The sequence below is a fragment of the Mesoplodon densirostris genome, chromosome 9 (assembly GCF_025265405.1).
Source record: "Mesoplodon densirostris isolate mMesDen1 chromosome 9, mMesDen1 primary haplotype, whole genome shotgun sequence".
NCBI classification, from domain to species: domain Eukaryota; kingdom Metazoa; phylum Chordata; class Mammalia; order Artiodactyla; family Ziphiidae; genus Mesoplodon; species Mesoplodon densirostris.
In genome coordinates this window covers 106,767,977-106,783,054 of record NC_082669.1, presented here as the reverse complement: position 1 = coordinate 106,783,054, position 15,078 = coordinate 106,767,977, and the positions used below count along the sequence as shown (strand labels likewise).

The following is a 15,078-nucleotide window of genomic DNA, read 5'->3' as shown; positions in this document are numbered from 1 at the left end:
GAAACCGTTACCACCCCCGAGTTTTGAACTGGTTCAAACTTGGCTTTCGGCCCCGCCCCGCCCCTCCGGCCCGGGAACTCTGAGGCGGCGGTTCCCGCCAAGAGCCGCGAGCGCGCCGTCCCGCCCTCCGGCCGGTTCCCGCCACCCCGCCCTGTCCGCCTCCCGCCCGCGGCCCGTGATTGGGGCTCCAGAGGCCCTTCGTCCCCGCGCGCCGGCCCACCGCCTTCCTGAAAGGCGCCGTGCGTTCCGCGAAAGAACAAAGAGCCGGCGCAGCGCTTCCACCGGCGGCGGCGTCCCTCGGCGCCCGCCCGCCCGCGCGCACGCGCCGCCGGCCCGGCCCGGCCGAGTCCCGCGGGCGCCTCGGCGTGGGGCTGGCTCTGCGCCTCAGAGCCCGGCGGGCCCTGTGATTGGATGGGAGCCCGCCTCGCGTCCCGCCAATCGGGGCGGCGCTTGGTTGGACGGGGGGGCCAAATAAAAGCGATGGCGATTGGGCTGCCGGGTTTGGCGCTCGGTCCGGGAGCGTCCGACACCCACTGGGACGCAGAAGGCGGTGGAGCCCCGGCGGCGGCGGCAGCGGCAGCGGCGGCGGCGCGCGGGAGCGGCGCGCGGGAGCGGCGCGGGCTGGGGCGCGGGGCGCAGGTAACGCGCCGCTGTCGGGCCGGCCGGCCGGCGGGGTTCCGGAGCCCGGCGAGGGGCGGCGGCGGCGGCGGTGGTGGGACATCCCCGCCGCCGCTCTGCCTGTCCGGGTATCGCCCCGAGCGGGCTCTCCCGGGGCGCCGCTTTGGCTGGCGGGGTGAGAGGAGACCCCTCTGAAGGGGCCGTGGGTCCGGGCCGGCCCACGTTACCGCCACGGGCGGGCAGTGTCGGACCCGGCGACCCGAGGCGGGAGCCCGGGCGGGCGCCGCGGGGGGCAAGCGAAGGGGTCCTCTCGCGCGCCCACCCCTCCGGAGGCGCCGGGGCTGGGCTGGGGGCGCTCCGGTGCCCGGGGCGGGCCGGCCGCCCGAGCCCCGGTCTCCTTTGTGTGGAGCGCCGCGGCGAGAGCGCCCGGGTGGGACGGGACGCACACAAGTTGGTGGGACCTCGGCGCCGAGTGCGCACTCAGACAAAGGACGGACTGTGTCTCGGGGGAGCTCGGCGCGAGGAAGGGGCAGTGACACCGGGGCCTGACAGCGGGCGGGAGAGTGGCGTGGGGAGCGGCGGCCGCGGTGCAGCGGGCGGGCTCGGCTCCACGCCCCCTCCGCGTGAGGGCGCGGGCTCGGCCGGGGCCGCGGGGGCCGGGACGGCGCGCGGAGACCGGACTCCGAGCGGCCGCGCGTCTGACATTTCCCCGGAAAGCAGCCCCGGAGCTCCTCATCTCCACCCGCTCGGACCAGGCGGTCCCGGCCGCCTTCGCGTTCTCGGCGGGCTTTCTGTTAAGTTTGAGGGAAGGGTCTCGCTGTTCTCCCCCTTCCCGGTTTTGTTCGTTTCGGAGGGCTTTCCGTCGAGTTCCCGCGTCATTGTGGCACCCCTCCCCCCCGCCCACCCAAAAGTCGGTGCCACAGGGTCACTTTTTGAAAAATGGGAGGAATGAGAAGCACGATATTTTGGAAAACTTGGTGAACTCACGACTGGTGAGTCCCCACTTTCTAAAGAATCATAATCTTAAAAAAAAATTACAGGCTGTTTCGGCCAACTTGTGTGATACAGCTGAGACTGGCGACAGGTGCTAACGAAATCAGCTGTCATTTAGTAAGCGATTATTCCCCAAATCCCTAGGGGATGAATGAGGATGAGATGGTAGAAAGTTGATTACAAGAAAATGTTTATGACAAACGGGTGTTTAGGTGGAATGGTTAGCAATTTCTCATTAATTGGTCTTGTTTTCCGTGAACAATAGCTTTGTTGAGTCAGAAAAGGCTGGCTGCAGAAATGTTTGTTGCCTAAGAAATCGAATGTGTGCTGTCCACAGTTAAGTTAAACTTCCTTTGTTTGTCACACAGGATCTGTAAAATTTAAATTCATTTGGAAATAAAGATGTGTCTTTGGTATTTAAAAATATTTTACTACAAGGTTTACTTGCTGGGTTTGAAAGGTCATCATTATCAGCCTAGTTTTATGGCGTTTCAGTGTCACATAAAACAACATTTAAAACAATATTTTTAAAAAATCTTTAAAAAACACGAATGCTGACACAGTTGACTGTAATCTATACTTCTAGGGGGTTTTGAGATTGGGTGGGATCCTAACCGTTAGACCACCAGGGAGCTGGGGTGGGGTCTTGGAGTTTGTTTTCCATTACTCTTCATTCATGACCATTAGCAGTTATTTTATGTTTGGGAATAAAATGTAGAACAAGTGTTTAATCCTAACTAGTTTATTGATCATTTTATTTGCAAGAAAATGAAAGTATTTAAGATATATTTTAATTTCCTTTTCATATTCCCTAAAGATAGGAATAGATAGGATGCTAGTCCTAGATATAAAGAATCCCATTCTCTCTTTTTGGAGGTGTGTTAGAGAATGTAATGTTTAAAGTCCTGGAAGCGCTTAGGAAAATGGCATCTTAAATTCTAATTTTTGTGGAAAGTGAACATATTCAAAGAAAAGGAATTTAGAAACACATAGACACTCTTCTGATTTGCATTATTCTCTCTGATGATCTAATGTACAACCTACTATCTTATGGTTTCATAAAAATGGAGACAAAGAAATGCATTGTAGAAGTCTTTATTACATATTTTGCAGTGTTGAACACCACTGAACAGACATTCCAGGTGCTGTTCCTAAATATTGTTTACATTTATATTAGTTGCTGGTAATTATATATTAACAAGTCTTGCCCATTATTACGAGATGAACTAGTTACGCAGATTTTGGCAGAAATTTGGATCTTTTAGGATATAAGATTCCAGTTTTTCCCTTCTTGTGTACACTGTATTTGATAATTACTATCTTTGTACTTGCCACAAGATTTTTTTTAAGTTTTTTTTGGGAATTGGTTTTAAATTTTTTCTATTTGAATTGAGAATGTTTAGTTTAAGTAGCAGTGATTAAAAAAACACACTTGTTGATTTAGTGTAATTAGGCAAAAAAAGAAAAAAGCTCTAATACTTTTATACCAGCTTTGCCTTGCATGCATACGTATAAGTGATTATCTTTGTGTTGGCCACTTAAATTTTTAGGCACATTTCCCCAGCTCACCCTGAGGTTTTCCAGGATATCCTCCATCCTTTGAGCTGGCATGCTCAAAGAGTGTGAATTAGGTTCTGTCTTGGCCTTAAAAAGTGATTAAGAAAGTTGATCTGCTTTTAAAGAACTAACAGCAAGGAAAAATCCGCTTCTCAGCGGATCTCATGTCTTTTGGGGTCAATTAGAAATGATTTATGGATTTGCCTTGAAGTCTTTATGTCCGTACAAATGAAGACTGTGAATGATGAAGAATTCTAGATGGGCAGGTGAAATCTTCAGTTTGGAGGAGAGCAGGAGAGGAATAGCTCATTAAGTTCAGAGAAAGCTTCACTTGCTAGAGGCCTTCCCTGTGTCTGCAAAGGCTTTGTTCATACCTTTATTGTAGCATGTATCCAATTGTAATCACTTGCTGGTGCCTCCGACTCCTTCACTACACTCTTAAGTGCCTTGAGTTAGAAGCTCTGTCTTACTTTTCTTTGTATACCTGGTGGTTGCTAGAGAGTAGGTGTTAATAGTTGAACGAATGAAGGAAATCCAAAAAATGTAGGGAAATAATTTGACAAAGGAACTTGCAAAGGAAACAGGGTATATTCATATTTATGTTGTGGGGAACTTTGGAAGGTGTTTTTCTCCCTCTTTGAGAGGCAGTGGTTATAAAGAAAAATAATTGTCAAGATGTACAAGTTCCAAGGTCTCTCCTAGTTATTAACACTCTGAGGTATTGAAAATTGGATATCCTTTAGGTGCAACTGTTGGTTTTCATGTTCGGTATTTCAGGCAGCTAGAGAGAAGCTTGATGGATCATCTGGCTACCTAGCGTATAGTATCTGCTTAATTTGTGTTGAAATTGATAATTGTACAAAAATATAAAGGGCGAGTACATCTTTAAATCGAAAGGAGTCTAGTTACCATTAATGAGTTCTTTATTGGAATAATTTGAGGTAGGTTTTGAAGCTAAAACTGAAGGAAGTAGTGCCAGTGTAATTACAGATCATTTATTGGGATGTTCTTCATCATTCTTTTAAAATCATATGATAAATGTAGATTTGTAAATCCAATAATATCTCAAAAGGCATAGCTGATATATTTTTAAGATGGTTGCGCTGTTTTATATCTTGCCACTGCACCACTGTGTGGTGCAAAAATATGACAAAAATGAAGTGAAAAAAAAGACATTAATATTAAAGAGCCTACTATTTGCCAGATTCTTTATTCATTCATTCGTTTGTTTGGTTTGTTTGTTTTTATTGTGGTAACATTCACATCAGAGGCTTTGTTTTTAATTCTTGTAAAAACCACCTTGCATTCATCAACAGATGTTTGGATAAACAAAACATGGTGTATACATACAATGGAATGTTCAGCTATTGAAGGAATGACGTACTGACACATATTATAACATGGGTGAAACTTGACAATGTTATGCTAAGGAAAATAAGCCAGACACAGAAGGAAACAATTGTATGATTCCATTTATAGGAGGTACCTAGAACAGGCAAATTCAGAGACAGAAGGTAGAATAAGAGGTTACCAGGGGCAGAGGGGAGAGGGGAATGGGAAGTTAGTGTTTAATTGGGACAGAGTTGCTGTTTGGAAGGTGAAAAAGTTCTGGAGGTGGAAGGTGGTAATGGCTGCACAACGTTTTGCATGTGTCTAATGCCACTGAATTGTGTGCTTAAAAATGGTTAAAATGGTAAATTTTATGTTATGTATGTTTTACCATAAAAAACTTTAACAATGACAACAACACACTGCAGACCTTTACAGATAAGGAAACTTTGATGTAGAGGGTTAAGAATTTGCCCAGGATTATCCAGCTAGGAATTTGCAGTCAGGATCCAAACTTAGATTCTGTTTGGCTCCGTTTTATCTACTTCGTGTTATCTGCTGGTCTCCTGGATGATTGAAGACGGATTGGTTCCAAGAAGAGTGAGTTTATTTGAATCAATCAGAGAGTTATATTTAAAAGTAGATAATTGTAGGTTTATGGGATCTGATGCCCTAGACAAACTAAAAGATGTCTTTGTGGATTTCTTTTCAGCCGGAGTTGTACAAGTGTGCGCTCTGGGGGCAGTACAAGTTTTGAGAGTGTGGTCTTTGGAGTCGCATTGCTTGGGTTCCAGTTCCGGAACCGCCAGTTTGTGTCATGTCACATTGTCCTTGATGTCTAAGTTCCCTATCTGTAAATTGGTGGTCCTAATGATACCTACTCATTCCATAAGGTTGCTGAGGGGATTAAATGAGTTAATACAAGTGAAGCCCTTAGAACTACAGCTGGCACAAATTGTTTGATAAGTGATTCTTAGTTATTGCACTAGTATTGTTTATAAGAGTTGATGTACTTTCTCATTCATGGAACTAAACACTTCCCAAGCTTAAGTTCCTGCTTAGAACCTGTATGTGAAGAAAACGGCGCCACGTACGCTTTTTATTTCTGTTTACTTCGAATTATGTATTGATTAAAAACAGGTAATATGTGTTCAATTTAAAATACTGAAAACAATTTAGACGTTTATAAAGTGAAAACTTTCTTGATCCCTGTAACCCCATTCCCTACCCTTAACAGTTTGCTGTATATTCTTCCCAAACTTTCCAGTGTATTCATATGAATATATATTAATACATTTATTTTACAAAACAGTATCAAGTTATTTTGTTATGAAACATTTTTTAGGTCAATGCAGAGATCTGTTTCATTTTAAAAAGCTTGCTATTTCTTTAAAGCTTGCTATGTAGTCAACACTGTTTTAAGTGCTTTCATTTATTTTACGCAGACACCGTAATAACAAGAGATGGAGAGCTTAGGTAACCAGTTAGTGGTAGAGTACAGATTTGAATTTGGGCATTTGGGCTTCAAAGCCCTGATTTCTCAGCCTGGGGTGTGTGTGTGTGTGTTTGTTCTTTGTTTTCGTAAGGCCCTCGAGTTACCCATGATTTTAGCATTTCTTAAAAGAGTTGTAAAACAACAACAAATACCCCAAAAGAATATGCAAGGCGACTGGATGTGGCCTGCCAAGCCTCAAAGCACTTAACCATGTGGCTGTTTGCAGAAGTTTGCTGCCCTCTGCTCTAAGCTCTCAGGCTGTTTTGTTACATGGGATACGCAGTATGCCGGCTTCTGTGCCGTCATGCAGTGAACCAGCCGTCTGTGTGGACGTTGTGCTCTCCCCGCAAGGAGGGAGCATCCTTATGTAGCTTTGAACATTTGTGTGATGCCTTTCTGTAGGGAGAATTGCTGGTTCAAGATTATGCACATTTCAAGTTTTAATAGATGTTGCCAAATCACTTTCTAGAGAGGTATCCATTTTTTAGTGTGCAAAATCAACTTTATTGAAGTGTAGTTTATATACATGAAAATGCACATATTTGAAGGGTACAGTTTGAAGAGTTTTGACAAATGTAAGCATCTGTGTAACTGTCACCTCAATCAAGATACAACCTTCCTCTCATTTCAGAGTTCTTTTATGCTCCCAACTGCCAGTCAGATTTCTCCTGTTTAAGAATTTCACATGAATGGAATTACGCAGAATATACATTTTTGTGACTGGCTTCTTTGATCCAGCATGTTTTTGAGATTTATCTGTGTTGTTGCTTGTTTCAGTAGTTTCTCTTTATTTCTCAGTAATATTCCATTGTGTGAATATCCTGTGTTTTCTTCATTTACCTGTTGATGGGTCTGTGTCCTGTTTTGGCTTTTATTAGTAAAGCTTCTGTGACCATTTGGGCAAGCCTTTTGTAGACATATCTTCTACTTTCTCTTGGGTAAATAGCTTGTAGTTGGACTGTGGGGTCATGTGGTAAATATTGATTTAATTTTATGAGAAACTGCCAGACCATTTCCCCAAGCAATTGTCCCGTTTTGCGTGGAGTTAGGGTTGAGTTGTTTCTGTGTGGGAGCTGTGGTTTATCCACATTTTCGCTGAGTCTTCACCCATGTCCCGTGTTGCTGTCATTTAAGTTACTGGCATCTGAGTGCTGAGTATCTTATTGTGGTTTTAATTTGCATTTCCCAAGTGATCAGTGATGTTGGACATCTTTTCACGTGCTTATTGGCCATTTGTATGCATTTTTCGGTCAAGCCTTTTGTCCATTTAAAAAATTGGGGTGTTTGCCTCATTGAGTTGTAAGAGGTCTCTGTGTATTCTGGGTACACATTCTCTGTCAGATGTATGTGTTGCAAATGTTTTCTCCTTAATTTTCTACTTTGATTTTGTGTTTTTGACAATATATAGATCAAGTTAGGTAATAGTACTAGAAGCGTAATTGTTTAAATTCAGTTACATTGTGTGAAAACAAATTCATTTTTAATCCACAAATCATTTAGTTCTTGGTATAACAAAATGTCTTGTGTTTGCAGAAACATGGACATTAAAAGGATCTTATTTATAATGATGGTATTAGGTGTGTGGCATGAGAAATTTTAAAATTCAGCTAACTAGTTTTGAAAGTGATAATATTCAGTAATTCTTTAAATTTTCATTTTGGGTAATTTGGACCTTTTCATTTATTAGTGAGTTAACATTTTTCTTCCTTTTTTTTCTTCAGAGGATAAATGGGGATAGTAAAAGTGACTTTGATCTTAGACTCTTGTAATGTAGAAGTGATGATAAGATTGCCAGGCTTCGTGTACCTATTTTGATAGTTAAGTAAATTTTTTGCTATATAATCAGATGGCTTGATTTGTGTACTGTTTTATTTCTGAAGAGTATCAGTTCTTTTGTTCAGCAGCTAATTTACTCCCATAATAATTTTTAGTTTTTCTTCGTTATTCAAGTAATACACAATACCTCCTTTTCCCTGTTAAATAAAGGAGAAAAAAAAAAAACAAGCATTTGGGCTTCTGCTGGGTGTCGTACACCTCTGCAGGTGGTCCCGTCCTTGCCCAGCTCAAGTCTTCCATGGCTGTCATCGATTCCATGCGAAACTCCTGAAGCTAGTGGTGCAGGCTGGCTACGGAACAGCCCTACCTCTTTCAACTAGTCTCACCTCTGATAGTTTTCTTATACTTTTCCCCTGTTGAGCTCAATTGGTCTTCTTACTTGTCTCCAGGAAGCCTCACGTGGAGAGTCTGTGCTCTGCCCTCTTTCTGCAGTGTCTTCCATACCATTTTAGCCTCTCAAGATGCTGTTTAGCCTGTTTGGCTCAGAACACCCCATCCCCCTCTCCCAACCAAACTAGACAGCTTCTCTCCAGCTTTGAGGGAAATCCCCAGCAGTTCTCTTGTGTTTTTCTCTTTCCCTCTCCTCTTGACTTTAAGCTCTAGTTTACTCGTCTGCATGGTAGAGGTTAGAAAAGGGTTCTAGGACTTCCCTGGTGGCGCAGTGGTTAAGAGTCTGCCTGCCAACGCAGGGGACACGGGTTCGATCCGTGGTCCGGGAAGATCCCACATGCCGCGGAGTAACTAAGCCCGTGAGCCACAACTACTGAGCCTGCGTTCCACAACTGCTGAAGCCCGCGCACCTAGAGCCTGTGCTCCGCAACAAGAGAAGCCACTGCATGAGAAGCCCGCACACCGCAACGAAGAGTAGCTCTTGCTCAGCGCAACTAGAGAAAGCCTGTGCGCAGCAACACACACCCAACGCAGCAAAAATAAATAAATAAATTTTAAAGAAAGAAAAAGTACCTTCCTTTAAAAAAAAAAAAAAAGGGGGTTCTGTACATAGTAGATAGAAATAAAATTTTGTGAAATTGATTTAGGACCAGAGCTCTGAAAACTTGAGGCTCTCTTCTTCAGCAGCAACTCAGTAAATAGTGATTTAAATAGCACCCCGACCCTTTAAAGCAGAGCCTTCAAGAGTCTGTCTCAGGTGAGTTTTTCAGCTGTTCTGTGTATCACCCAGTGAGCTTTGCTACCTGCTGTCAGGTACTATTATACAATTTTAATTTATATTCCTAGTATACTCTTTTTTTTTTTTTTTTTTTTTCTTTTTGCGGTATGCGGGCCTCTCACTGTTGTGGCCTCTCCCGTTGCGGAGCACAGGCTCCGGATGCGCAGGCCCAGAGGCCATGGCTCACGGGCCCAGCCGCTCCGCAGCATATGGGATCCTCCCAGACCGGGGCACGAACCCGCATCCCCTGCATCGGCAGGCGGACTCTCAACCACTGCGCCACCAGGGAGGCCCCCTAGTATACTCTTGACTAAAGTTAGAAAGCTTGAGAAACTCTGATCATGGAAAAAAGTGAGAACATAAAATAATGATTCTGCAAATTTATCTCAGGATGATCTTTATCCCTCTGTTGCATTTATGCGAGCTAAATGCATGCTATCGTACATAGCATGTCAAGATGTTTCTAGTAAGTTTTAAAAAAGTCAAAAAGACAAAACGTCATGACAGTTTTATCCGTTTTAGTGCTTTGGTTTTTGTTACTAAAGACCATCTGAGAAGTGCTTTATAAGCAAAACACAAAAATTTAAGAAAACTATTTGATTTTCTTTAAACAGGGAAAGAATTCTAATCATCATTAAAACAGCTTTTATTTGTCTTTGATGCCATAACCTATAGTGAAATTTCACTGTATGCTATTCATAGGTACATGAATACCTACTGTGTGCTTACAAATAATGGAACTAACTACTATTTATTGTGAACTTGCCCTTTGCCTAATATACATGCAGCCTGTAAACCAAACATTTTACTTTTGAAATTTGTTGAAAGTCATGCATTTTAATTACTTTAAAAAACCGTATAGTATTTGCTAAATGAGAAAATAATTATCTGTTCTTTGAATATTATAAAAGATTCTATAAGATGAACTTCATAATCTTTTTTTTTGAACTTCATAATCTTTTAACAGTATAATGTTATAGGTAGACAGTATAATATTATTAGGTAGACAAAAGCTATGGTGTGAGTATCCTTATTCATAAAATTCTGATCTAAAATGTTTCTATATTCAGATTATTTAATAGTGTAAGCAAAATTATTTTTTAAATCTCTAATGGGTACCATGAGATAAGTTAACCATGCAGAGGATTTATTGGTCAGAAAAGGTTGGGAAATGCCCTTCTGGAGTAATCAGTAAGGACTTTTAAATGGCAGAACTGTTGCTTGAACAGGCTTAAAGGAAGGAGAGGATGAATTGTTCTACTTGCCCCGTAAGTAATTTTGCCTCTTCAGAGAATACTCGTCTGCCTGAAATACAGAGCTCAAGTTGGCTATGGAGAAGATATTTTAGAGGGTGCCTTCCCACTGGCAGCTGGATATTGTGCAAAGAACACAGACTCTAGGCTAGGCTCTGCCGTTAAACTAGTTGTATTTCCTTGGCAAGTAGCTTTCGTGGATCTCCACTGCTAAATGACCGGGGTGAACAAACTGAGCAGCTTGTGGTTATTGAGGATCCACCTTGTGCCTTCACAGAGGATATCTGTGTCTCTGTTTCACAGATAAAGAAATAGGGACGTGGTGAAGGTAAGTAACTTGCTTAAATTCATGCAACCAGGAGGACCAAGATCCCTTTGAGAATAGGCTTTTGCTGCTTCTAGCGTCCTGCTTAGCTCGAATACTGAGATGCTTGCTAGGTGCTTGGCTTTTGTTAGCCACTTAGATCTATTTCTCTGGAGAGTTTGAGAAATACTGGACTTGAGTTCACGTTACTATCGCAGGTAACTGCCGTGCTCCCTGGCTGGCATTTAATTGTGTTCTATGCATTTCTCCCATATTTCTTTACCAATTCATCAATTCATAAAACATCTAATGCTGATTATAAGCCTATTTTTTCCTCTTTTCTGCCTCTGCACAATAGGCATAATAGCACCTAAAAGTCTTTTAGGACTATGATATATCTGACTAAACTCACTTTCTAAACAATCAAATTGGGATATTGTGATTTATAATAAGTTTATATTTGGTCTTTGTCCTGTTTCTGGCACGGAGCTCCTAAAACCCTTGGAATTTTCTAAGCGGTTAAGAGTGATAAGGGTGTTTTTTGCTATTTGTAACCAACCCCTTTCAGCCACACCTGAGTTTATGCTAAGAGGTGACTTCTGGAAAACACCTAAGGATGGGGGCTGGTTGCTAGGAAACCAACCTTGAGATTAGTGGGTTGGAACTTTCAGACACCACCCCTCCCCTCCAACCTCTGGTGGGGGGAGAGGGGCTAGAGATGGAGTTCAGTCACCAGTGGCCAATAAAATCATTTTTCTTTACTATTTGTCTGGTGTCACTTGTTATCCCCTAACAGCATATAACTAAATGGCTTGCTGTACCATACAGTTTTCTAGAATAGAAATTTCTTCAGACTGTTTATTGGGTGCCTCAGTCTTCACCCATTAGCGCTGTTCAAATATAGGGTGAGATACTCTCTTCCTTACCCTTGAGAAAGATACATTCTATTACAACTTTTAAATCTAGATTACCAAACAAAAAGTCATGTCTTTTCTGTGCCCAGAGTCTAAAATTCCTAAATTTTAGGCACTCATTTTAGCCCCCTCCTTTTCTTTTACCACAGGAAGTGCTGGGATTGGAGTCTCTTTTTCCTGCCTAAAAACCTTAGTGTTAGTGTGGTAATTGCAGAGAGGTAACTGCAGGGATTGTACAACTGGTTTCCCTGTAGTTAGTGAATTCTTTATAGCATTTCCATAGTTATTTGGAGGCTCAAAATATTTTTTCTCAGGGCTTAAGTATTTGTGATAAGTGATGTTATAGTAATAAAATAGACAATATACTTTGGTAACAAATACTGAAAGTATCATTGATTGTAAATAGTACTTGAAGGGTTGGACATTTTCTAGTACCTCAGCAATGTATTTATATTGATATTTGTCATGAACCTTAAGTAGAGGAAAATCATGAAAAGACTTATAGCTCATCACTGCCCCTACCTCCTATACTTCCATGTTGGCCCCAAACTACTACTGTTTTTAGCAAGAGAATGACTTTCAGAGTGGAGATAAGCCTAAGGAGTTTCTGAAGGGTTTCTGAGGAGTTCTGTCGTCCATGGACTAGATAAATGGCACCTGCCAACATTTTTACCCCCTTGTGGTGTACACCAAACTCACCAAACTCCAGTGCTGAAACTACCAGGTAAGGGTTACTTGGTTGTAGGATGCCTGGAAGTTCTGAGAGGTTCTGTAAATACTTTGGGATTAGTAGTTTGAACTACCAGGTCCTTTTTATGATTCTGCCTTCAGAATATAGAGGGAATTGTGTTTTGTTTGGGGGTTAAGATACAAGGTCAGTGTCTCAGGCAACAATAGTATGTTGGCAGAATTGCCCATGGAGAGTTTCTAGGAAGATTCCGTATCATAAATACCTTCTCTTTAGGTCCAAAACCAGCCCATCTTTCCTCTAGTATGGGAACAGATCACTGTTCTTCTGTTGAGCACAGAGTTGTTTGTTTGCACTTAGGGGCCAGTGCTCTATGGAAAGCACTGAGCACTGGAATCACTCTGTGCGGCTAAATAGTGTCAAGGATGTGCAGAGCAGGTGGTGGGGACAGCAGATTCCTGTCACCTATTTATGCTCACTTAGGTAACTTGTTGTTTGGAATGATGGGTAGATCCCTTGTATTTACCTAAAGTGGGTTTCTCTTAAAATTTTGCCAATATATCAATATGTTGTTAAATTTGTACTAGGTTGGCTTATTTGAGGTGTAAGCTTTAAAGTAGACTTCCTACAAGGAAGAAAGGCTGTCATGAGACTTAACCTACCTTTTCATTCTTTTGCCTACATCAAAAGGAGTGTTGAAGAAATAATATGTATCCCATGTCACGTCCTTGAATTACACTGAGTTGTGTATCATAGTTTTAGTTTCTGGTACATCAGTCTTTGTTCTGTTTCCCCTCCAACAGTGTCTCAGTAAACTGAGTATGTGCCCAACAAAATGAGAGGGTTTAGCTTATAAAATAGGTTTCATACAGTTTTCAAAGAAAACTTTACCCTCTAGATGCCAGTTTAGTTAATCTGTTTTATTTGTTGTCCAAGCAAACTATTTATAACCTTTATGATAGTTCAGTTTTCCACTTGGTGTAAATTTATATGCCATTTCTTTTCTAGGACGGGTCTGTGAATGGATAGAACTTTCGAATAAACACAGGAATGCTGGTCTGTAGACTCTGTATTGAACTATTGAACTTAGGAGTTTAGTTTATTCTTCTGGAAGGAAAATGATCTTATTTTTGTAGAAAATACATTACAGCAGAGTCTACTCATTTTTGCTGAAACAATCCAGTTAATGTTTTCTATCATTCACCTAAGATTGCCACATTACTGTAATTTTCCTGTGCCTTTTAACACGACTGTGCCTTTTTAGCACTACTTAAACCAGGGCTACAAGTGTGATGTGTATTTTTTCCCCCTTATTTTCCCTTATCACTAGTCAGGGGCACATCTGTTTCCTAAAAACTTCTTGAATACAATTGCTGTTTATAATGCTTTCTCACCTGTAGTTGTGTCCACTGACGTTTAGGCGCTAAGGAGCCTGTTGTATCTTGCAAACTTGTGTCTGTCACAGGATATAGCACTTTCAGAATGTTTAATAAATTCATATTGACTGGTTTATAATACCTCTATTCCTGGCTTTCCCAAATCCTTCAAAATGAAGTTTCAGAAGTTTCTTTTCCTTAAATTTTTGCAAGTCATTTGGGTGGACTGTTCGGGTCCAACAGTAGTGAGCTTGTGTATTTTTGTCTCTTTTTTCTCCTTTTTAAATAAAAACAGAGGCATGCTAGGAAGTGAAAAGGAACAAGTTATTTATGTTACTTTTATGTGTGTAGGGGAATATATGGGGAGTTTGAATATATGGGGAGTTGGTTGGGAGGATGGGGTTGTTTTAGGTAAGCAAGGGGGTCAGAAGAGTGACCATGATGGAGGATGATTATCTTCTTACGAGCATGAAGGGTAGGACAGGTGGATGAAAACAAGCAATTTGTTTAAAAGAAATTTTGTTAATGTTAGTCTCTTCATTTGGCACAGATGTATGGCAGACTTTCTTTTGGATTCTATAGTTGAGAGTTATAGCAAAGTATCCCTCATTAAATATTCTTCACATAGATTTTTGTTTGCTTTTTTTTTTAGTTGCAAGAATGGTGATTTCTAGGCTTTCATTCTTACAGACTTGTCTTTTAGAAAATATAATTTGAATATATGCCAGTTCCAGGCTCTCTGCTAGGCAAATGAAGAGGCGGGGTATTGTGATTTCTGATTCGTACGGTGTCTGGATATACTGATGGCACTTGTTCTCCAAGTGAGCTCTGGGGGCCTCAGGGGGTCCGTGAGGTTAAAATTATTTTTGTAATAATTTTAAGATGTTACTTGCCTTTTTTACCGTGTTGACATCTGCACCAGTGGTGGAAAAGCAGTGGTAGGTAAGGACTGTTGGCACCTTAGCACTGAGAGTAAAAAAAAAAAAAAAAAGCCAGTTTTGAGAATGTCCTCCATGAAGTGAAAAAAGTTGTTAATTTTATATACTCTTGATCCTGTGCACACATCTTAATGTTCTGTGCCACAGGATGGGAATGTGCATAAAGGGCTTCGATTGCTGCCCAAGTGTGACCTTCTTTGGGAGTTGCACTTATGGATGGAGTTCCAGGCTGCACCAGCTGCTTTTTTCATGGGGAACCATTTTCACTTGAAAGAGGGGTTGACAGACAAACTGATTATTCCGACTTGAGTATTTGGCAGCCATTTTTCAACGAAGTGAGCCTGTCACTTCAAGGAAAACAACTGACCGTTATTTGTTGCCGGTGATAATGTTTGAGTTTTCAAGCAAAATTTAGAATTTTTGGAAAACTTGCATCTGTCACTGTGAGGTTGACAACTTTCCCAATAAATACTTAAATACATCTTTGATGACGTCAGTGGATTTAACAAGTATGATTTTTTGAAATATATGAACTTATGGAAAATCTGCATAACTCAGTGGACCAGTCAGTGTTTTTCATACTGAGGAAATGATATTATAAAGTCACGC

At 41.8% G+C, this 15,078-nt stretch overlaps 1 protein-coding gene across 1 annotated transcript in view; it reads left to right on the top strand.

Annotated features, from left to right (window-relative positions):
• Positions 1-555: 555 nt before the first annotated feature.
• The window catches only part of EZH2 (enhancer of zeste 2 polycomb repressive complex 2 subunit), a 62,453-nt gene continuing 47,930 nt past the window's right edge, over positions 556-15,078 (top strand). Inside the window, exon 1 of the mRNA XM_060107816.1 lies at positions 556-639. The gene's annotated coding sequence lies outside the window, so the exon portion shown is untranslated. The remainder of the gene's footprint in view (positions 640-15,078) is intronic.